This window comes from Mauremys reevesii, linkage group 1 (assembly GCF_016161935.1).
Source record: "Mauremys reevesii isolate NIE-2019 linkage group 1, ASM1616193v1, whole genome shotgun sequence".
In the NCBI taxonomy this organism is placed as follows: Eukaryota; Metazoa; Chordata; order Testudines; family Geoemydidae; genus Mauremys; species Mauremys reevesii.
The window spans coordinates 36,033,918-36,057,075 of record NC_052623.1 but is presented as its reverse complement, the minus strand read 5'-3'; the positions used below and the strand labels follow the sequence as shown (position 1 = coordinate 36,057,075).

General features: G+C 38.9%; 1 protein-coding gene and 1 long non-coding RNA gene across 3 annotated transcripts in view; one reads left to right on the top strand and one right to left on the bottom strand.

Annotated features, from left to right (window-relative positions):
* Positions 1-23,158, bottom strand: part of CNTN5 (contactin 5) — a 965,708-nt gene that overhangs the window by 513,328 nt on the left and 429,222 nt on the right. The window lies entirely within an intron of this gene.
* The window catches only part of LOC120370691, a 44,262-nt gene that overhangs the window by 8,140 nt on the left and 12,964 nt on the right, over positions 1-23,158 (top strand). The window contains exon 2 of the long non-coding RNA XR_005583888.1: positions 8,781-8,858. This is a non-coding gene — a long non-coding RNA (uncharacterized LOC120370691). The remainder of the gene's footprint in view (positions 1-8,780; positions 8,859-23,158) is intronic.

Here is a 23,158-nt window from a genome sequence, read left to right as displayed (position 1 = left end):
AGAAAGTTACATCTACTCTGTTTTTAACCTGCAAGTGATCAGCACATAATACCTCAATTCATCTCAATTTTTTTTTTTAAATCACAGTTTGTTTGAGGGGAAGAAGAAAGAGAGGAGCAGGCTGCATTGCAATTTCCAGAGCTAGTCTTCCAGCACAAGGCAGGATGGTTCTTTAGAAACAGTTTTATCTCCAAACCAAACATATTACACATGCGTGATGAAAAGAACTATTTAAAATACAAAAACTAGTTTACAGACCAAACCGGTAGTCTAACTGCCTGGGATTTCTTTATAAACTCAGAAATTACAAAACAAAGCAGTACTGGAAGTGAAACACACAACTGATTAACAAGTGTATGCACATAAATCAATAAAGCCCATTAAAAACATCCCCTATTTACATTTTGGCCTATTTGACACCATTAGGCTGCAGCTACTAATCTATTAATTCCATCGATATCTAATACTCTGAGATTAGAAATAAGAGGAACTAATTGAGAACTAATTAACAGAGATCTTTGCCTCCTGGCATAATAATAGATTGTTAATCTAAAATTTGACTTACAATCTCACTATATGATTATACCAAGAACACAGTTTGTTTATCTTGGCTACTCTATGGCCAAGAGTATTAATCATCCTCAAGTGCGTAATTCTTTGAATTCATGCTGAGAGCTGAGACCCAAATTTAGCTTTCTATCCACTTGCAATTAAATATAGGATTGGGGAAAACTGCCAAGTTACCAGCAATGCCATCAGCTGTAGTCATTTTTCACCTGAAATGTGAACAAATCAGACTTGTACATAGAAAGTAGTTTTTTTTTTCATTTTAGAAGTTTGTGCAACCAGAAGCTCCATAAATTTCAGAAAATAGATATGCCCTTAACTGTTGTGCAGATAAGCTGATCTCTTCAAGAGAAAGGATGGCCTGCTGTGTAGAAAACCCCTCCCTGTACAAAGTATTATTCACACCAAGGAATCACAGAACTGCTTGGTAAGAGGTGTGCTGCTCATGTTAAAGAACTCATCAGCTCTCTAACCAAAACAGCCAGACTTGTCCTCCTTCCTCTACTTGGCCACACAACGTACATGAGTAACTTTAAATTAAAGATGAACTCCAGAGTGCTGCCTCAAGGGTCTAAGCTGTTCACAGGGCCTACGAAAAACAAAAACACTACCACAGATCTCATGGGTGGTACCAATCTCAAGCACAGACTCCATGGAGAATGAAAGTGTATCCTGTCCTCTCCTCTCTTCCATCACTTTTAGGGCATTGTTTTAGGATTAAAATGGGGATCTCCCTTATTCACCTGCCTTCCCATCTCCCACCAGATGATCATTATTTGGTCTGTGTGAGGAAAATGAGAGTGAATCTTTGGATGGATGAGCTCTTCTCTGCTCTGTGTCTGAGCTCCATCAGAGAACTGTCATCCAGGAAAACTGTCTTCAGGCCATACAGCCCCTTTAAAATTCTTTCCTTGACTGACTGTCATTCAAGCCAAGGAAAAATCTACTCAACATACAGGCTCTCATGGGATGCAATGAGCATACCCAACACATTCTGCGATTATTTCCATGAACCTGACTGCTAGTTTGAGGTGGGGTGGGGTGACAATTTGGGGTCTCTCTTTTTGTGCTGACAGGGCTTGTAGCACTTAGGCACCAGAATAGGGATAATGGAGAGTAGTTAACCTTAACAACTATAACACTGGTCTACAATTTTTGAGAAGTCGTCTGCTTCAGAGATCAAATGTGATGTTTATTATGTATTTTGATGTGCTGAATTCAAATATGACAATTAAAACAACTGATTGGCTACTGTTTCTAAGTTATTTAAGTTTTTTTTTTTTATGTATATATATGTTAGAGTAGTAGAGTTTTTAAATATAATAAAAAAAATAGGTCTTTTCATGTGTTTATGTTTTTTTTTTGATTATAATATAATATGTGTCCTGTGTGTGTTAAAAAAAAAAAAAAAAAAAAAAATATATATAAAAAAAAAAAAAAAAAAAAAAAAAAAAAAAAAAAAAATTATGTAGTTAGTTCCTATCTATTCAGTGTCTCTGCTTTCTTTTTTGGTCTCTTGTATTCATTAAATGGAGCATCTCTTGTCACTGTCAGTCCTGCAAGTCAAGCATCATTGATGGGCTCCATTTTTTGATAGCCATCCATTGTTGCAATGTTGTGGTGGAATGAAATCGCGCTTGCCGCTGCTCTCAGCTCTCTCAAAAATCAGCAAAAAAAAAAAAAAAAGAGAAAAAAAAAAAATTTATATTTATTTTGTATGTTGCAACCTATTTTGTTTGTTGAGAGTTTGTTTTTTTCAACCAAGTTGTCTGTGTTGTTGTGTTTTTTGTTGTTATTTAATTTATTGCCACTACTTGGAAGGCTTTTTCATTGCAGTTTTTTCAAATGCATCATCTGCAAGATCAAATCTCTCATCTGAAGTTCACAAATCAACAGGACAAATCTTACTTTCTTTTCTTTTATTTTTTTTTTCCTTGGAAATTTTCCCTTGTTGGTTGTTGAAAGCTTTTTGTTGTGTTTTGTGTCCCTTGACAGTTCTTCATCAGACCCAGCTTCTTCCTTGATTGTTGTAGTGGTATTGATTGAACATTCAACAACTGGTGGATGCTGCTGACTTTCCCCCCCCCAGGCTCCAATGACTGTCGGATGATCTTTCTTTTCTTTGTCTCTTGCAATCTCTTGCACTGCACTATCCAGAAAACTCCAAACTTGTGTAGTAGTCTGCAGACCAAAAACAAGAAAAACAACCAAAAAAACAACCAAACAACAACTGACAAAAACATGGTTTTAGTTGTTTGTGTTTTGTCAAAGTTTTGTCATGTGTTCACATGGACTGTGGAACCATGGAACTGATGACTTGATGATGAAATTTGGCTTTAAAAAGTAAAAACATTTGACAGCACAGATTTGATGATTTCATGAACAGTCTCCATGAATCAAATCACACAGAGTCATCATCGATGTTCTACGATGTCACCATGCTGCCACATCACCATCGACAGTTGCAGGCAAGATCAGAAGAAAGATCCAAAAAAGAAAACCATCACATCTTGACACACCTGAAACAACATGGAACCTGCACATGCTGCACCACTCTACTGACCAAATTAGTGTCAAACAACCTCTTGTTCAGTTTGTGTTTCTTGTGTTGTGATGTGTGGTTGTTCAGTTCACCTTGTGTGTGGGTGTGGAGGTGGAAAGGAAATGTGGGAAAAAATGGATTGATGACCCTCATCCTCGATTTCATCAGACTCAAGTTCATCTCTCCTCTCAGAACTCTTCAAGTGCAGTGGAGGTGTGGCAGAAGAGTGGAGCTCCGTGGGGTACTGGGTACTGGATGCATTTTGATGATTTTTTGCACTTTTTTTTTTTTTTCTTTTTTTTCTTCTTTCCAACTGGAGCACCAACTGCTGGCACCAATTGAAGTAAATCTGTGGGCTCTCTCCTGTTGCCTTTCCCATCAACAGCACATAGATGTCCTTTGTCCTCAACTGTTGTGTTAACCACGTGTACAGATTTGTTGCACATGTGTGGGGGCTCAGCATGTTGTCCTGATCTCCCTCTTCTCAAAATAAAGGTAATATGCTTGCTTACTTTGCTTTTGAAAGTTAAAAATACTTGAAGTTTAAAAAACAAAAGTCACAAAAAACACTTCACTCTCAACATACTTGCACTACTCTGCACAGGCACATCTTAAATCTGCTAACAAAAAGCTAAACAAAAAACCTAGAGCCAATTTGAATTTTTTTTTTCAGTTTTTTTTTTTTTGACTATTTTTATTTTAGAAATTTTTTTTTGTTTTTTGTTTTGCAGAGTAATCTAACCACACAGTGGGTACATTAAGTAAGATGTCTGAAGCTGGAAGCACCAATTTTCCCCAATTTCTCAAGACGAGTCTCTTTTTGGATAATAGAAAATTACCAGGACAAAGAGACCAAAGAATTGATGCTAATCTTGAAAAAAAACACAGTAGTTATGTGGATAATAGCATGGCTCAGAGACCTACACAGAAAATTTTGGGCTGGAGAAGGGAAGAGACTGCCATGTGTTTGAAGCTGACCAATGGAAGTGGAGAGAGAGAAAGAGAGAGACTCCATGACTGAGAAGACAATTCATGTGGTGCAGCAGCAGAACCATGGACAGACCCAGAGGACTCTAATCCAGCCCAACGAACATTTTAGAGTGGTAAATAAATGGAGGCAGAGAAATGCATTTTGGGCTTATTATTTTTTGTATACATAGGTGTATTTCTTTTGCAATTAAAGAAAAAATATGGTGTTAGTAACCTATGCAAAGGGTGTGTGCGTGTTATCTGTCTCATCTAACACATGCCTTTGAAGAGTTAACATAGTCCCAGAACATCCACACAACTGGATTTCTGTGAGAGGGTGTGTTTCAGCTACATGAAATCTGAAGGGTCAGTATTGGTTATAAGGGACAGATAGTTATATCACGACGTCTTAGCCCTCAGGAGCGGTGCTAGACGAAGGATCTGAAACACAAAAGCGTCTCTAGACACCCCTAACTAGGGGCAATGTCTGGACTGGTTTCAGATTATGGGGGCTTAAAGCACACATGAATCAGTGAAGGGGGTCTCCTCATAGCAGTTTAGTGAGGGGCCAAGAGAGGTCACTCAGCTAGAGCAGTGACAGGTGGGGATACATGTTAGGAACAAGGAAAGGCTTCTTGGCTCCAGATTTGAAATTGGGCTGATACTTACTATTGCCTAGATATACACAAAATGCATTATAAAAAGAGTGTTACTATAGACTTGACAAAACAACTTTGATGAATTCTACTGCTGACACATTAAAAATTGTTTGTGGATTTAAAAGTAGACTAGAGATTTATTGTTATTTCCTTATTTTTATTTGATACCACAAAATCTCCATTAACAGTATGCTGGGAAGACTAGAACTGGCTTTTTTATTTTACAATTTCTCATTTCTTAAGCATCAGTCAAACACCACAAGCACTGTGATTAAGTCTCTATCTTTAGTAAGACTTATCTCTCTTGAGACAGTCTGATAAATTACTTACAGCTTTATGTATTTCACACAGATGAATAATATCACTATTTGATGTCTCTAAATGCTAGTGGGATTGAGTGACTTTTTGGAATATGCAGTAGTTATGATTGGCTATGTTTCCAAATGAAATATAGCACAGTGCTCTTTCTACATAGCCATTATTAGGAGCCGATGTGCATACACTTACATGTGTGTGAGAGAGAAATTTTTTGGAGTTCATTTTGTGATTCAGAGGCATAGGTATAATAGTCATATTTTAACAGGGACACAAGTCAGCAAAGAGCAATATTTACATTTTCTGTATATTATATGCAGAATAGTACCTGCTTTTGACCCAGCTGGAAAACTAGCTGGGACTAGGATTGGCCAGCAAATAATTCTGTTTCACAAGAAGTTTTGAAATTTTGTAGTTTTTGTTCTGATGCAGAACTAACCCCAGACCTTTCATATATCTCTCTCTGTGGGTGGGTGTGTGCATAAACAAAAAGAAAACCACACCAGAATATCCCACATTTAGGACATTCACTTGGGATGTGGGAGATTGAGGTTTGAATTCCAGTTCCAAATCAGGGAGAGAATGGACTTGAACTTCAGTCACACACATCCCAAGTAACAACCCTAACCATTGGGCTATCAAGTCAGACCCTTTCTCTAGCTCATTCAATATTCCATTATTTATACAAAGTGGAACACCTCAAACAGGAGAGGCAGAGAGAGCGCTCCACATCAGGCTCTGCCTGATGCACAGCTGCAATTTGAGTCTCCTACATCCTAGGTAATTGCCCTAACCCTGGGGCTAATGGCTATTCTAGGAAGGGTCTCTCCCCCCAATGAAATTCTGTCTTAGTTCTCAGAAACCTTCTGATAAAGTTTTCATCAAAACTGAGATGTTAACGTGAAACATTTCAGTGTTGACAAAATGACATTTTTCAACATTTTTTCCCCAACTACCTCTGGTTGTGGCTAATTTAGACCTCAACTCATTCACTGACATTAGAAATTTCAAATTAATGATAATTCATAATTGTCCAGAAACCAATCTAATGAGCACCACTGGTGAAAAAAATACATTTTCAAGGTGAAGAAAATTGAGTTCCAATGAAATATTAATGATTTTATTTTCAAGTAGTTAAAAAACTAGAATTTTTTCCCATTATAATTTTCTTTAAGTCTTCAGCTAAAGTGTGTTCATTCATCTAATAATAACTGATGTATTCTTTTGCCCTTTCTGAAAATTCTTGATTATTAGAACAATTTTAAAAGTTCAATAGCAAATACCCGAGCAGCTTTTTGAGAGGAAACCTGTAATAAATGACAAAATCCTATTTCTGTGGTGTGTAGAAATGCCATTGAATAAGACATTATTTTTGACACATTATCCATAGCAAGCCAATTGTATACGGAATTTCCTTGGTTAATTTATAATCAAGGCCTTTTGCTCTTTGTTTTTATGTCAGTAACAATAAAAGATTGCATTTTTTTTGTAAACCTGAACAGTGATATTAGTGAGTTGAACAGAACTAGAATAAGTGACAAAATGTAATTATTATCGCTAAATATAGGTGATGTAATGCACTATTGACTGCCACCACTGCCTTAGAGTGCTGGAGTAGTGATGGACGCAAGATGATCCCACAAACCTAAAAACAATTTGGGGGTAAAGACAGGTTCCAGCCTAAACAAATGATGCACTTATTAGTTCAGATATTTTGGTATTCCCAAAATACACATGGTGCAAGAGAAGAGAGGTGTGCAAAAGCTGGTTTAGACCTTTCACTTACACTGCTCTGTGCACTTTTACCTCCTGCATTCAGGCCTGATTCAACTCCTAGTAAAGTCAAGAGAAGCCCTGCACTGAGTTAGTGGACTTGGACTAGGGGTTAGAGCAGCCTGAAAGGAGAATGGAAGACAGAACATGGATATTTGTGAAGTAGAACTTTGAATATGTCATTTAAATGGGGAGTTAACGTAGCCAAAAGGATATAAGGGGGAGGGAGGAAAGAGCTGACTGTTAAACTAAACACAGCCCTCTTTTTTCTGGGTCCAAATTGCCTCTATCTGACCAAAAGTTAGTAGCAGAGAAACCTGTGAAATGAAAAGAAGAACCAAGCCTTCTTACAAGAGCACTGGGGCCAACTAAAGAGGCAGGTGACATGTTTCAAGACTGACAATAAAATAGATAGTGTACATTCAAACACCTCATTCCACAGGAGCTAACTTTTGGACAAACTAAACCAACTAGTAGAGTCCTTCCTCCCCTCCTTCCACTGGACCTGAAGTTACTTATTATGCTATGTGAATTGTTGCATGTGTGGCAACTTTCACCATAAACTTTGGATTCTTCCATCCTGCCTGGAAAATATAGCTAGATAGACAGACAGGCAAAAGGACCACATTTCAGTCAATATACTGCAGGAGAAGCAGTATGAACTTGGAGTGTGACTTCTCATTTCAGCACAACACCTTTATATTGGGTAATGTCACATGCAGGTAAGTGTGATGGTTATATAATAAGCCTTGTATAATGCTTACGTATGCTCATAAATAACACACAGATGAGTAGCCAGAACAATGAAAGGATGTTTCAGACAACAAGGAAATCAAAGTATTTTATCCCTTAGCCCCAACTGACAAAAATAATTATCCAACTACAAAGAGAAACAATGCACTGGGACATACTACTAAATACAGGCTACTACAATACTAAACTCAAGCTAATACTCAATACTAAACTCAAACATCATTGCAAGAGAGATCAAAGAAGCATGACTGGACTCAATTCTTAAGTTAATTTGTTACATCTAAAATCTTTCTACAAAGTTTTAGAAAACTACAGTAACTAGATGGTTTGGGTTGGGGGGGGAAGCTAACAGAAAAACTGGTCAAGAGAGCTGAAAGCATGTGAGCAATAGCTAGAAGAATATTGTGTAAAGATCACTAATGGTCCAGGTTGCTGCTGGAAAAGTATTTACTCCCCATTACTGAAAATGTTGCTAGTGGCCATTCCAAAATATGTGGGTATTGTTTGGTATCTGTGCATATGAAATATTTCCCTCTGCTTTTCTTTAATATATAAATTAGAGGTCAAAGAAATGAGCTCATTCTGACAAACCAGTTGTGTCAAAATTCCGCGCCTCAAAAGCTAGGAATATGATTGGGACCATTCTTTTAACTCTAAATTCTCTAGCCATCTTTTAAAGGATCAGTCTTTTTAAACAGACATGTTAAATAAAAATTATGCAACCACAACAATCCATCATCAATGTACTGTTGAGATTCCTCTAAGTCACTATTACAAATAGACCAACATTCAGTATAAGGCTATGATATTTGTCCTAAATCCTTGCAGTACTACTAATATGCCTGCCTGCAACCTGTTGAATAAAAATGTTATTCCCTGAAAAGTGACCTACAAAATATGAAGATAATTGGTAACATGATTTGGGATGGCTGGTATATTATACAGATTCCAAAAGATTCTCGTTGTGTCTTGTTAATGCAATGAGGATTTATTAGAGTGACAGAGAAAAATAAATTTATGAAAGCATAATTATTTCTTATGATCGTTATATCTTTTTTCCCCTCTTCAGACCAGTATAATTTCATTGTATCATACTTTCCTTATCATTTCCTTAAATAAGGGACTTAAAGGCATATAAGGGGATGTGTGTCAATAACAGATGTTCTGTCTTTCTCAGTTTAATTAAACTTTCGTGCTTGTAGATTTACTGATCTTCCTGATTGACGAATACCTTATTGATGAATCTGAAACATTCCCTGAATTTATCACTGTGATATCAGGTTGGTCAAAAGTTATTTCAAAACAAAATACAAAACCCTACAATATACTAAAATTGTAGAAATTATTTATCCAAAATCTTAAATGATTGACAAACTATAAGAATCATATGAAGAATATAAGTAAACAAAGATGAACACCAGGCTCTGAAACAAGGCAGGAATGATCAATGCAGAAGAGAAGAGTTGCACAGTGTATACTTGTTTGGCATTTTCTGTGTTTACAGGACAGAGTAGTTGAGGTAGACTGTAAAGAAGATATTAATTAAATAAATATTGGGCAGACTTGATTTTTCAAATTAGTCCACACTATTGCAAATAATCACACTTGACCAATCCCATGCTCAGTTACACCAGTGTAAAGCTGGAATAACTCCAGTGTAGCTAACAAATTATTCAAAGTATTTTCAGCAAATTCTTGTTCTGAATCACACATGGAAATGATTTGTTTAGAACTAGAATTTGCAGAAAATAATGCCCAACTGGAATTATTCCAGATTTATATTGGTGTAACTGAGCATGGGATTTGATCAAATATGATTATTTGCAATAGTATGGACTAATCTGAAAAATCAATCCCACCCCATAGTCATTTAATGCACAATTTATATACAGTCTACTTCAACTACTGTGGGTCCTGTAAATACAGAAAACACCAACAATATGTATATTTTTCCTGCATTAAGCTTAATATGGATAAACTTCCTTTAGGACTGATCATGCAGAGCACTTACTTATGGGTATAGTCTTTTGGAGTTCATAATGACAAGATAGATCCAAATTTTTTTATTGAATCTGTAACTGAAATTATGCTATGATCAGTCACAGAGCTAAAGATAGCTCTTGTTTCATCTGCTTCACTATAATCACAGGCTGGGCTGATTAAATTCTGCACAGTTTTTTTGCTTTTGTTGTTTTTGTTTGGAGGGTACATTTGCTTTCCTTTTTTATTTTCTCTGATTCATCTAACTTTGTTTTTCCATTTCTTAACCTTTTTGTAATATAGTAATATGGAATAATAATGTCTATATAGGAGGCACGTTATTTTCACCAAGGTATTACATGCAAGACTATCTGATATTGTTTTTGATTTATGCATCAAAATATGAAAAAATAAGTAAAAAAGCAAGATATAATTTTGAAAATTTTACCCTACGTGACTTAAAAGCCTAAATCTCATTGAAATGGAACTTTACTTTTCATGAGGCTTAGGCAGATTCTCAATGTTATTTAGTCACCCAAAGATGCAGTAGGCTCCTAGTGGGATTTTCAAAAGTACCTAGGTGCCTGACTACCACTGATTTCAACTTAAGTCTCATTTTTCAAAAGTGATCTAGGAGCCTTGGCTCTAAGTCACTTTTGAAAATTTTACCCATGATACCTCCAATACCAACTGCATTATATTATATATACATATGCACACACACAAATGGAAAGCAGAGGTTGTGGTTCCAGCAGAGCACACACTTTTAAAATGATCTTTTTTATTGAAGATGCACTTTAGACATGTAATCATTGGAGTTGTGGTTGACTAAGGTAACCAAGGCAAAGTACAGACGTGAAGCTATGACACCAAGCTGGATTTAGGAACAATTGTACTTTGAAGACCATCAAACGGACCAAAGAGGTGATGTTTTCATCCAAGACATGTCACTAGATTTACAAGTGACAGTCATATTGCTCACAGATAATAACTTGGAACAAATTAGCCACCAGGAAGAAGACAATTACTTTCTAATGCCATTGCTTTGTCAATTTCCATTCTCTCTCTCTCTCTCTCTCTCTCTTTTTTTTCTTATTTTTCCCTCTAAGCCCTCCCTGCAACGAGATCAATTTTTATCATTTTCATCCATCCTTCAGTGGAGTCCCTAGTAATGAACTGAATGCTTCATCAGGGCTGTAACGTGCTGTAGTCCTGTATATTTAGTCCTCAGAAGTCTGCCTAATCTGTGATCCATTGTTCTTTTCTAAAATGTTTTAATCACTTCTTGTTAAGCTTGCATGATCTCCTGACCTGTGATTGCAAACCTGTGATTGCATACCGATTTTGCATCTGATTCATCTAAATCACATGCTCAGCCAGAATATGTGTCTGAGTGTCTTTTGAACATGAATAAAGCACTATGTTTCACAGGGCTGTACTGAGTTAAAATACTACCACTTACAGTGCGGTACTGAGCTAAAATGATACCATTAGCAACTGTGTTGTGAGCCACAGGAAACCACCTGCAGATTTGTACAGTGCGAAATTGCCGCTACCCATAGTTCTACAACTAAAGCACTTCTTTTCACAGTTGCACATCATGTTAAGAGCTCACACTGACAGTGTAGGCCATGGGATTATCAACATACTCATCCCACAGTGGATAGTCAGGTGCACGTGGAATGTTTAATTCCTCATCTTATTGAATTCTACGCTCCTCTCTATAACTGCATTGAGATAAAGGACTACTTAATATATGACAGTAGCCACATACTTAATATGACAGCGAGTGCATAGGGCTGTGAGTAAATACAATGAAACAGGCTAAAACTTCTTTCTGAGTGAAATAGAGTCTATGAAATAGAGTCAGTCACGCCAAACAGAAGAGCTAAAATCTAAGGAGAAATGTTCTCCAGCCTTGTCAGGAGTTTTCACACTATTGCATTTAATGGGAAAAGAGCCACCTATCAAAACACTCTACAGAGAAAAATAGCTACCAGTCATGGTGTAGTACAGAGCTAAATAAGCTCTGACTCCCACAGTTTTAGCACTGAGCAATATAAGCACATTTCATACGTTCAGACTAAGCAGATATTTACTTTTCAAACTTTATTTTCATTCAATTTAGAATCCAGTTTAGTTACACTATAGAGAGGAAATTGCTTTCACTAAACTGCTAGCAACAGTTATAAAAATGACCACTGTGAAGCTGACACGCACTTTTAAAATTTTTTGAATAGTTGTAGCTAGTTGTGTGTATAGATAAAACACAGTGTATTTACTGATTAGCTGTTGATAAGATATTATAAATATGATCTCTTCACATTACCCAGTACATATTCAACATGAATAAATGTTCTGCATTATTGTGTGACCCGGAGATTCATGCAAACGTAATCAAAATATAATCAGATCATGTCTTCCATTATTGGCTGGCCCCAGGAAGTATAACAGCCTAGCGCCTACAAATCTCTTACTTAGTTCAAGAGCTAGTGACCTGTGTTTTTAGTGCTGAAGACCCAAGATTCAACCCTTAGTGACAATCATAGTGTCTGCCTGCTTGTGGCCATGACTTGTGGGACAAACATGGAACCCTGTTGTTCCTTGCTGCAGAAGAACTCACTGAGCATAGTAAATACCTAAAAGTTCACCTCCTAAGGCTTCTTTCACATATTACCACTAGGAAGTGTGAGAAAGTAGAAGGAATTAGTCTAGAAACGTGAAGGATCCAGGTGACTTTTTTCTCTACTGCTAACAGCACGTTTCCTTTCACACTACTGAGTAGAAATCACCAGCAAGAAATAAAAATTAGCAGGCTATTCTATACACATACTTGAAACAGGTTACCAGACTGCAGCTTTTGTTCCAGTTTCTCCTGGGAAACATTACCATGAATTGGGGGAGGGAAAGTACTACCTTTTTATGCCCCCTGGTCCATTGCAATCCAAAAAACCTGAACTGACTCTCACCAAGGTTTGAACTCAGTACCTTCAAGGTTAAAAGCATGAACCTCTGACAATTTGAGCTTAAAGATTAACTAAGAGGTCATGTGGACCATACAATAGAGGGGGACAGACCCACATTCTCATAGCATGGATTACAGCTACTGATCAATGGAGCTGATCTGTCTTTTTCTGCACCTGGTGCACAAGTAGGGAAGGCTACGCCAACATTTAAGAAACACTTTTCTTTAAAATAAGCAGTTGTATTTCCTTAATTTGCATTGACTATTAACTATTCCATGCCTGTATTAAGTACTCCACTGCCAATGGGATGTGTTGTGCTCTGCCTTATGCAGCATCTATTCCCTATGTGTGTATCGTATGAGTGGAAAGAGTGAAGGGGTTATGTCACCTATCAAGTTCCAAATGTTACTGCTTTTAGTGCTTCATATCAGGCAGGAGGGAACAGTACCAGTACATTTTGGGAAAAGAAAGCCATAATCACTTCACATAATTAATTACTTCTCCCCAGCAACAACTGTGACAATTACTCATTCCATAAAACTCTAATCACATTATGGTGACTTCTTGTGATAACTGCTTAGTTCCCAACATTGTGAATGACAACACTACAATATATTTATATATTTCGAAGAGGAAGTCTTCTGTCAGTGTCATCTTTTCTGCTCCAACTGGAGCACTTAGGAAAATGAGATATGCAGTACCGGAGGAAGAGACTAAAGATGTACTGTTGGCAGCCTGCAACCAGGCTGTAAGGAACAGGCTTTATGAGGTAAACCAATAGTTCCTGAGGGCTTCTCAGAGCTGTATTGAGCTGAAATGCTACCTCCCATTGTGCTGTTCAGCTTCACTCCATTGGAATGAATGCTGGCTTTTTCCATTGCTGTTAAGAAAAGTTTGTCAGCCACTTTAACTGGCGGGGCTAACCTAGTCTACTGAAAGAAATACTAGGAAGCTATTCTACGCTACTGTAGGTTGTACCCAGTGGCTTTCTGTAGATTCCATTAATCCTTTGAAATTAATTTGGGATAAAAATGTAATGCACTGTAATGTATGAAAAGAAACAGATTGGTTGGCCTGCTCTGTGTGAGCACTGGGTAGGGTTGCCAAGTGTCCGGTTTTCGTTCCCGGACAATGGGAGCTGCAGGGGCAGCGCCTGTGGGTACAAGGGCAGCACGCAAAGCCTCCCTGGCCTCCCATTCACCTAGGGGCCGCAGGGACCTGGCAGCTGCTTCCTGAGAGCTGTGGTAAGCGCCACTGGGACCCCGCATCCTGAACCCCCTCTCAGAGCCCAGAGTCCCTCCCACACCCAAACTCCTTCCTGGAGCCCACATCCCACACCCCTTCCCCCCAGCACCCCAATCCCCTGCTCCAGCCCTGAGCCTCCTCTTGCACCCCAAACCCCTCATCCCTGGCCCCACCCCAGAGCCCACACCCCTAGCTGGGGCCCTCACTACCTGCATCTCAACCTCGTTCCCCAGCCCTGAGCTCCCTCCTGCACCCCAAATTCCTCATCCCTGGCCCCACTTCAGAGCCCACACCCTTGCACCCCAATCCCCTGCCACAGCCTGGAGACCCCTCCTATACCCCAAATCCCTCATCCCCAGACCCACCCCAGAGCCCACACCCCTAGTCAGATCTTTCACTCACATTCTTGCACCCCAACCTCCTGTCCCAGCCCAGAGCCCTCTCCCGCATCCTGAACCCCTCATTTCTGGCCCCACCTTGAGCCTGAACCTCCAGCCCAGAGCCCATACCAGCCCCACAATCCAAACCCCTTCCTCTGCCCAGAGCCCTCTCCCTCATGCTTTGCCCCACCCCAGAGCCTGCACCCCTAGCTGGAGCCCTCACCCCCATCTCACATCCCAAACCCCTGTTCCAGCCTAGTGAAAGTGAGAGACGTGGGAGGAGAGCGAGTGATGGAGGGAGGGGGGATGGAGTGAGCAGGGGCAGGGCCTTGGGAAGAGGCAGGGCAGGTGGCAATGCTGAGGTGTTTGGTTTTGTGCCATTAGAAAGTTGGCAACCCTAGCATTGGGAGTACATGCTTCCACACACAATTACACCTCAATCCTGATCTGAAGGCACTGCATGTTTAAAGGTAAAGGAGCAGGCCAGTCTCCTTGTCCCATTCAGTGCTGAGGATACCTATGGAGGTTGTTCTCATTGTATGCATTATGGACCAGGATGTAGGCAATCTGACCAAGTAGTCAGAGTAGGAGTCAGGTATAGTGGGCAGAGCAGGTGTCTAGGTTGGGGAACAAAGCACCAGAGTCAACTGCCAGCTAGCAGAAGCAGGGGTGAAGTCAGAGTCAGAACCAGGAATTGAAATTAAGGGTCAGAGTTGAGGTAAGATGCTAAATGCCAGAGCCAAGGGTCAAAGTAAGGGTCAGAAGTTGGCGGTCAGGGTTGGAGTCAGGAGTGGACATTTCAGACTGGAGGTGAGTTGTAAGGGCAGAAGAAGAGGCAAGGATCAAGCACAGAGCAGAAGCCTGGTTGGAACAGGAGTGAAGCCGGGAGTCAGGCAGGAGCCAGAAATACAACAGGAACCAGCAACAGGGTTGGGTGCAGGAGGCAGGCACAAACAGGGTCCAATGTAGCCACAAGAGGAAACCACTTTGTTGCTTAGACAAACTTTCTGTTCCTCCTCTTGGCTTAAACAGAACAGTTGGACCAATCAGTGGAGCTGGGCAATCCACCAATCAGAGTTCCTGTGGGTGGTGCCTTGGCTGGAGCTATAGCCCTAGTAGCTTCTTAGCCCACCCATTTCAGTAGCCATTGGGTGGAAGCCAGGAGGTGGCAATTGACTGGGGACCCCTTGGCCTGGGTTCAAGATGTAGGCATCAGATTGTGATACTTGTCACCCAGAGTAGACTGAGAGCAAGAAACAGGCTTCAGATGTTAAAAACAAGCAGTTATTGATAGCTACGAGGTTCTATATCTCTTAAACAATGCACCAAGCCAGTGTATCTTTAACTGTAGCATTTAGAGGGATACTCAACTACTGTAGATTAGAAGAAAAAGCTGGCAATATTTTAATCTGAACAGAAAATATCCTCCTGTTTCCATGTATCTAAATTTTCAAACATTACTACTCTGTTTAGACATTTAAAAGGAGAAGACAAACCACTTTTAGTAATGTATGACACTTAAAAAAAAATTGTATGTAAAAAAGTTGCACTACAGTCTAATACATTAAACCTCTTGTTAGAATGTCTTTAATGCAAGTCTAAAAGTAGCTATAGGGGTTGTTTGTTTGTTTGCCATCACAGTCTTTAGCTGTGGAGGAGAGGCGGAGTATATTTTGCAATGTTTATTTAAAAATGCATTGTTTTAATTAACTAAAAAATTAAGACTAGAAAAATAAAAAATCTGAAATCTCTAAGATTAGGAAATTTCAAGACAGATTAAGAGGTGGTAAATTGTCTCTGCTAACACACTAGAATCGAAATGCCAGCAAATATCCATTTTCCAAACCTTGTGCATGTGCAAACCCCACTGATGTCTGTGGGAGTTTCTGTGCAATAAAGAAAGGATCTATCCTTCAATTAAGAATTGTTTAATTATATCTATTTCACTCCAGGTTAAGTCTGGACCTCTGACAATGCAGTGTCTACAGTTTCACTGTAAGAATAAATAAGGATGTAGTAGGGCCATGATCCTACAACACCCACCTTGAAGTCATTGGACTTACACCACTGTAAAAAACCACCTAAGGCGGAGTAGAGTCAAGAACTTACTACAAGCAAGTACATTGTTTAACTATATCTTCTATAGTTATTTTTGGTTATATAAATTAGCATTAGGTTTATGATTACTATTACTACAAAAACGAAAATATTCACTAAATCATATCACTTTACAAGCAATGGAAAATGATGTATAAACATTGTACCTACACTACCTGTAGTAATAAACTATTTGTGGCACAGGAGATGGATCTTGCAAATGATAAGGGGACAATGAGGATGAAGATGGACATTCAATTTTTTGTCAGAAGTGGCGGAATTGACAATAACAGCCCTGGGGTGTGTGTGTTCCACTGTCCAGTGGGTATCACAAAACTAATCGGGGGAAGGAGGGGTATGTTCTGTCATACCCACCCCAGTCTGGCACGTGTCTGGCATTCCCTTTTTGCTTATATGCTTGGTAAGAGGGGTTTTTTTTATGATGCCTACAGGTACTACAATTAGAAAATAAAAGAGCATGGCTTTGAACATATAGGACTTTTTTTAATTGATTGTAAATGGATGTGATGTAATTGTAGAGACATTTAAGGCCAATTTATAAAAACAAGTTGTTGTTTTTTTTAACTAAAACAGCCCGCTAGACTCCTGAGAAAAAGTTGACTGAAATGTATTGAATCTCTGACAACACACTACTCACCTTTTGCTATGACCTCGATCCTGCAAGGTGCTGAGTGCTTTGGAAGCATGTGATTGATTTTAATGCAACTACTAATGCTTAAAGTTAAGCCCTTGCTTACATGCTTTGCTGACCCCATGCTGGAGGGCCCAGCACCTTGTAGGATTAAGCCCTGTATATCACTATATAAAAAGAAAACTACATATTACTGTGAACCAATAAAAAATACCTGCAAGAAAAAACAATCTGACTCAGCACACTAATTCTTTAGAAAAATTTTCCAATTCACCGGCTATAATTTTAAATATATTGAGCATACACTTTCCACCCACATTCCTCTAGGATTTTGAACTCTATTATCTTTTGATGGATTAATTTTAAAACTCACCAGGTATCTGACAACTGTAGACAACTTCTGCCTTTTTCCTCTCCATTCAGATAGAAATAATAGAATGTGCAAAATTACAACAAATAAAATTCAATAGAGAAGTACATTTTTTTTCTTGACCAGCTGCATATTGAACCCAGCAAAATGAAAATGTGTCTGATTGTCTGTATTGGGCTCAGGCAGTGTGACAGACTTCTCCTGCGTTAGTACAGGCAGATGTCTGGAAATACTCTGCTTCAGGACAGCTTGCAGAGGGGTTAAAGCATGTTTTCTCTTCTCTGCAGTAGGAGCAGCAGCAATACCAACAAGTTTAACATTGTCTGTCACCAGTTCTTATGTATATTTCTTTCTGGTTACGTTTTCCACCTGACCTTCCATATACCAGTTGCCAAAGAAGACGAAGTTCCCTGCTATTTGCTATATTGTCAACAAGGAAGACAGATAGTAATTGGATAAGCTTATCAATGACAGACATTCTCTTTTCAACAGTACATCATCCACTTGGCAGAGGAACAAACTCAGTGCTTAAGTTGTGCCAAGGCTAGCCAGCGCTGAGCCCCGGCTCATCTAGGCTTGGCAGGTCATAGCTCTAGCACTTCTGGTCTTGCTGTATCAGTTATGAAAGTAAAAACTTGCTTGAGCCCCAGCACCAAATTGCTTGAGCCCTGGCACCTCTTTCATTACAAATTAAGCACTGAACAAGTTTAAACAAACCATCAGCTGTGGCATAGAATGGACTTGATGAAATAGGTGATGGGAAGAAAAATAGCCCAGGCCTATCAAGTGTCATTCATCTTTTACATGATTTGGCTAATGCGTTTATGAACCTTTAGGCTATGAACTTTAATGCTGGCAGTTGCTGAAATTCTGAAAGTAACATATTGAGCAGGCTTGGGAAATATTTGGAGGCCAATAGTGATGCTCCCAGTTAGCTATGCTAGAAGCCTCCAGCTAGCCAGATGGAGAGTGAGGGCTATTTTAAGAGAAGAGAACAGCTCAGCTGAACAGCAGCTGTAGATCAAAAATTTAGGCTGTACATTGAAACTTGCCTTAGTACTATGTGTGCTTACTGCTTAGAGGCCCTTTTGTAAGTGCCTCTCAGTGTTGTGTAGGAGCTGAAAAACTGTTCAGAAAAATCCAATAGTTTCTGATTTGGAGCTTGCTACTGAGGGATAAAGCATAGATGCCACAGACATGGACCCTTCATATAAGTTAAAAGCTGTGACTGGCATTTTGGAGTTTTCTCACTTTACTGAATGGGCATTGCCCCGAGTTAGCCAGGGCAGATCCTCCACTTCTTTAGCCTTGCAGGTCTCCAGCCACAATGTTGTGCTATTATGAATTATGAAATGCTCCACATTGGGTCTCTCCATAGCCCAGTCCACATGCAGCAGGCAAAATCATGATCTGGACACACTGGAGAAATGGTCTGAAGTAAATAGGATGAAATTCAATACGGACAAATGCAAAGCTCTCCACTTAGGAAGGAACAATCTGTTGCACACACACAAAATGGGAAATGACTGCCTAGCAAGGAGCACTGCGGAAAGGGATCTGGGGTCATAGTGGACCACAATCGAAACATAAGGCAAGAGTATAAGACTGTTGCAAAAAAAGCGAACATCATTCTGGGATGTATTAGCAGGAGTGTTGTAAGCAAGGCACCAGAAGTAATTCTTCTGCTCCACCCAGCACTGATTAGGTCTTAACTGGAGTATTGCGTCCAGTTCTGGGTGCCATATTTCAGGAAAGATGTGGACAAATTGGAGAAACTCCAGAGAAAAGCAACAAAAATTATGAAAGGTCTAAAGACATGACCTGCGAAAGAAGATTGAAAAATTTAGGTTTGTTTACTCTGGAGAAGAGAAGACTCAGGGCTAGTCTACACTTACCAGCCGGGTCGACGTGGTGAGTTCGACTTCTCGGAGTTCGAACTATCGCGTCTACTCTGGACGCAATAGTTTGAACTCCGGAAGCGCCATGGTCGACTCCGGTACTCCACCACTGCAAACGGCGGTGGCGGAGTCGACCTTGGAGCCTCGGACTTCGATTCCGCGGCGTCTGGACGGGTGAGTAGGTCGAACTAGGGTACTTCGAATTCAGCTACGCTATTCACGTAGCTGAACTTGCGTACCCTAGTTCGACCCCCGCCCTTAGTGTAGACCTGCCCTGAGAGGGGGACATGATAACAGCTTCATGTACATAAAAAGGTTGTCAGAAGAAGCAAGGTAAATTGTTCTGGTTAAGCTCTGAGGATAGGACAAGCAGCAATGGGCTTAAATTACAGCAAGGGAGGTTTAGGTTGGACATTTATGAAAAATTTCCTAAGTATCAGGGTGGTTAAGCACTGGAATAAATTGGCTAGGGAGGTTGTGGAATCTCCGTCATTAGAGATTTTTAAGAACAGGTTAGACAAACACCTGGCAGTGATGATAGATAATACTTAATCCTACCATGAGTGCTGGGGACTGGACTAGAAGACCTCTTGAGGTCCCTTCCAGTCCTAAATTATATGATTCTATGCCCTAATTAGGACAAGGGACCAAAAAAGACATGAGGGATATATGGTAGATCAAGAAAGAGAAACCCATGCAAATGGCATTCATTGTGTTATCCCGTCATTAGCATTTCTTTACACTTTGAGGCATGTTGACACAAGTTGTAATAATTATAGAAAAGAATGGCAGGGTATCATAGTCTCAAACCAGCTTCTTTCAATGGTGTCTGGTATATGCAAATAAAAGCCTACTGATTCTATTAACCCAGTGCTGATTAGGTATAATTTGATGTGGTTTTTGTTTTGTTTTTACAAACATTTCTGTTTAGTTAAACACAAGGAGACGTGCACATTTAATGTATTCCAAGGTTAGGCAGCACTAATTTAAAGTTATGTTCAGCATATGCAATTTCAGCTTGTCTGAACTACCAAGGCAACTGAATGTTAACAATTCCAATAAAAAAGAGATGCTTTGCTTAGTTATCTGCAGTATGAGCAAAAAATAAATCAATATCCCTGTGTGTGTACACACACACACACACCAGATTATTAAAAGAATGGATAGTAAAACAATCCCATAATTTCCCTTTTCACCCCCCTACAATGCACATGCCCCAAATATGCTGCAAGACACCGCTGTAGGAAAAACTATTGGAATTTGCAGGGTATGATGTAATAGGAAGTCCCACAAACTAGTCAGAGAACCAAATGTTAAGTGTAAGAAATTTTACCTTGTTCTAGGCTTTTCCATTAATAAAAAAGATAAACAAACCTTCACACCTGTTTGGTAATGCCAATTACACAATGCCTACATACACACAAGTGCTTTTATAATGAGAATTTCATCTAAAAAAACGTAACCAAGACATACAGAACAAAATTTCTGAATCATCTGCTGTAAGTTTAAATGGGCCCTTCTAAACTGGCTTTGAGCTCTAATCTAGTTTATCAGTTATCAAAGCCTCCCTGAGCTCAAAGCCAGGAACGGGCTAGTCCAGTCCTTGTTGGTCTATTATCTTACAGTTCACAATCTCTATATTGCAATTGCTCACAAAAAGAGGGTTTTATAGTTTTCCCATATCCTTGGCCCAGATGCAATGCAGTCCTCAAGTGAAACTAGTCCCCTAATCTTTCCTCACCACCGATTTACCTTGAAAAAATAATCTGTAGCAATAAAAGAAACCACAACACAGTAATAACTCCCAGCACCTGCAGCAACTTCATCTCCTTTTCATGATAGAAAGGAATTCCTAATGCCCAGCCACTGTCTCAAGGTAAATCAGGCTGATCCACAAGCCCCATGGCTCATCTGTATCTCCTCAGTAAATCCAACTGGCAATCGTTGATAGTGCCCATTATGTCTAAGCATCATGCCATTAGAACATACACTATACATGACTGACTGGCTACATTGGCATGTCAACTTCACTACATACTGACAGGCTCACGTAGCACGTATTGTACATCTCACAAAATATAATGGTTTTACGGAACATAAAGCATAGGACGCAGTGCGAATTTAATTAAGATTGTAAAACACTTTCCATAATGTATAAGGAAGCTTCAGTGCCCCCACACCATCATCATATTCTGCAAAGAAGATCCATTCTGTCTGAAATGTTATACATGTGGTCTCTTGCCAAAGAAAACCTTTTATTCTTGCAAAGTTTTAAGTGGCTCAGAGAAACTGTTTATGCCAGATAACTTTTTTTAGAAGAACTGATATCTCTTTTGGAAATGCAACTATTTTTTGCCATTGCAGATTTCAAAATCAGCTTTGATCTGGGAATTCTATATGTATTAACATTCACTCATACCTGGCAAGAACTAGTGCATATTGAACTATGCTGGTGGATAACTCATAAGCTACTTGTTACAAAAAACAGGAGTTTTGGGTGCTTTGTAAACTCTCAGATGATTGTAGCTTACATTAGGATTCTTGCATATTTAACAAGTCACACAGGCTTGCATTGCCTTATTTATTTTTAAATTTCATTATCTTCTGCTCTTGCTTTTCCACCTACAAATAACTTTCCCCATTGCCCAGAAACATATTTAGTGCATTTATGCACACAGAAGACATGCAGTCTCTATATTCATATTAGGATGCCTCCCCTCAACAGTGCAAAGTCAATGCAATAACTCAACTTTTTTCCCTGAAGGAATACTGTCATTGCCTGGTGACATAATGGTTAATTACTGAATCTGAATATGGCCAGAAATAATAGGAATTGAACGTCCTTTATCTTAGTGCATCAGCATCCACATCTATTACCTTACCTTTGAAAAAATGTGCAGTTGAGAATATTGAAAATAAAATTCTAAAGCACCTAACTTAGTAGTTTGAACAAAATCAATGGCAGAAAGTATTTTCAGCAGCAAACATACTTCAGTGACTGCAATGACATAACAGCAGCTATAATTGCAGAATTATGTGATCAAATGTCAAAAGGAACACAGACTGCACATTATTAGAATTATAACTTACTTTGACAATCTGATCCTATCAGGTTCAAATCCAATTTTATCATATCGGGTTAATTTAAGATCTTGTGGTATTAAGTTTTCAGATGAGATGTGATTTAAGTAGCACCTGAAGATGCTGCAGTTATTGTGACAATTATCTAACGCATTTGAGAGAAACAGATGTGTTGCTCTAAATAATTTATAACAATATATGAAAAATGGTTTTGAAGTAAAAATGATTTATTTACTGAATTCTAACCTGCCACATAATATGGAATAATCCTTAAACAACCAAGAATAATAATAGACTGGGATTTAGTTAACAAATTAGAGATGGAAGAACAAGAGCATTTTGAATACCTGGCAGGAAAAAAATATTGAATAAAAACAAGAGAGAGAATAGGTATTTCAATTAAATATAATGTCTTGTTGATTGGCAAGTGCTTTCAGGGTGTTATTCTTTAGCCAAATTAATATTCAGTATAAACTGGAATATTTCAAACTCTGTTCAAGACTTTTTGAATCAATGTTTGACATTTATCATTGCTTATATTTTAAATGTTTTTTAATCTCCTTAGTTTCATATTTATCTGAACAGGGAATCTGTGAGATTACTTCCTTAATTGTGTTTAAATTTACTTCAGAGCACTTATAATGGAATGGTATAATCTGGGACAGTTGTCAGCATTAAAAAGTTGGAAATGACCATGGTGTCTAATGTCCCAGTCTTGCACTTGACTGTGTCCAGTTGACCCCATTATCTGTGTATACGCTCATCGTGCTGCAGGGTCAGGGACACAGACTCCACTGTGAAATATTATGCCAAATATTGGCTTTTTAATTGCGACTTTCATGTAAGTTGCAAAGCTGAAGATACAATGCTTAAATCAGAGATTCTTGTTTCTAATTATTGATTTCCAAAGA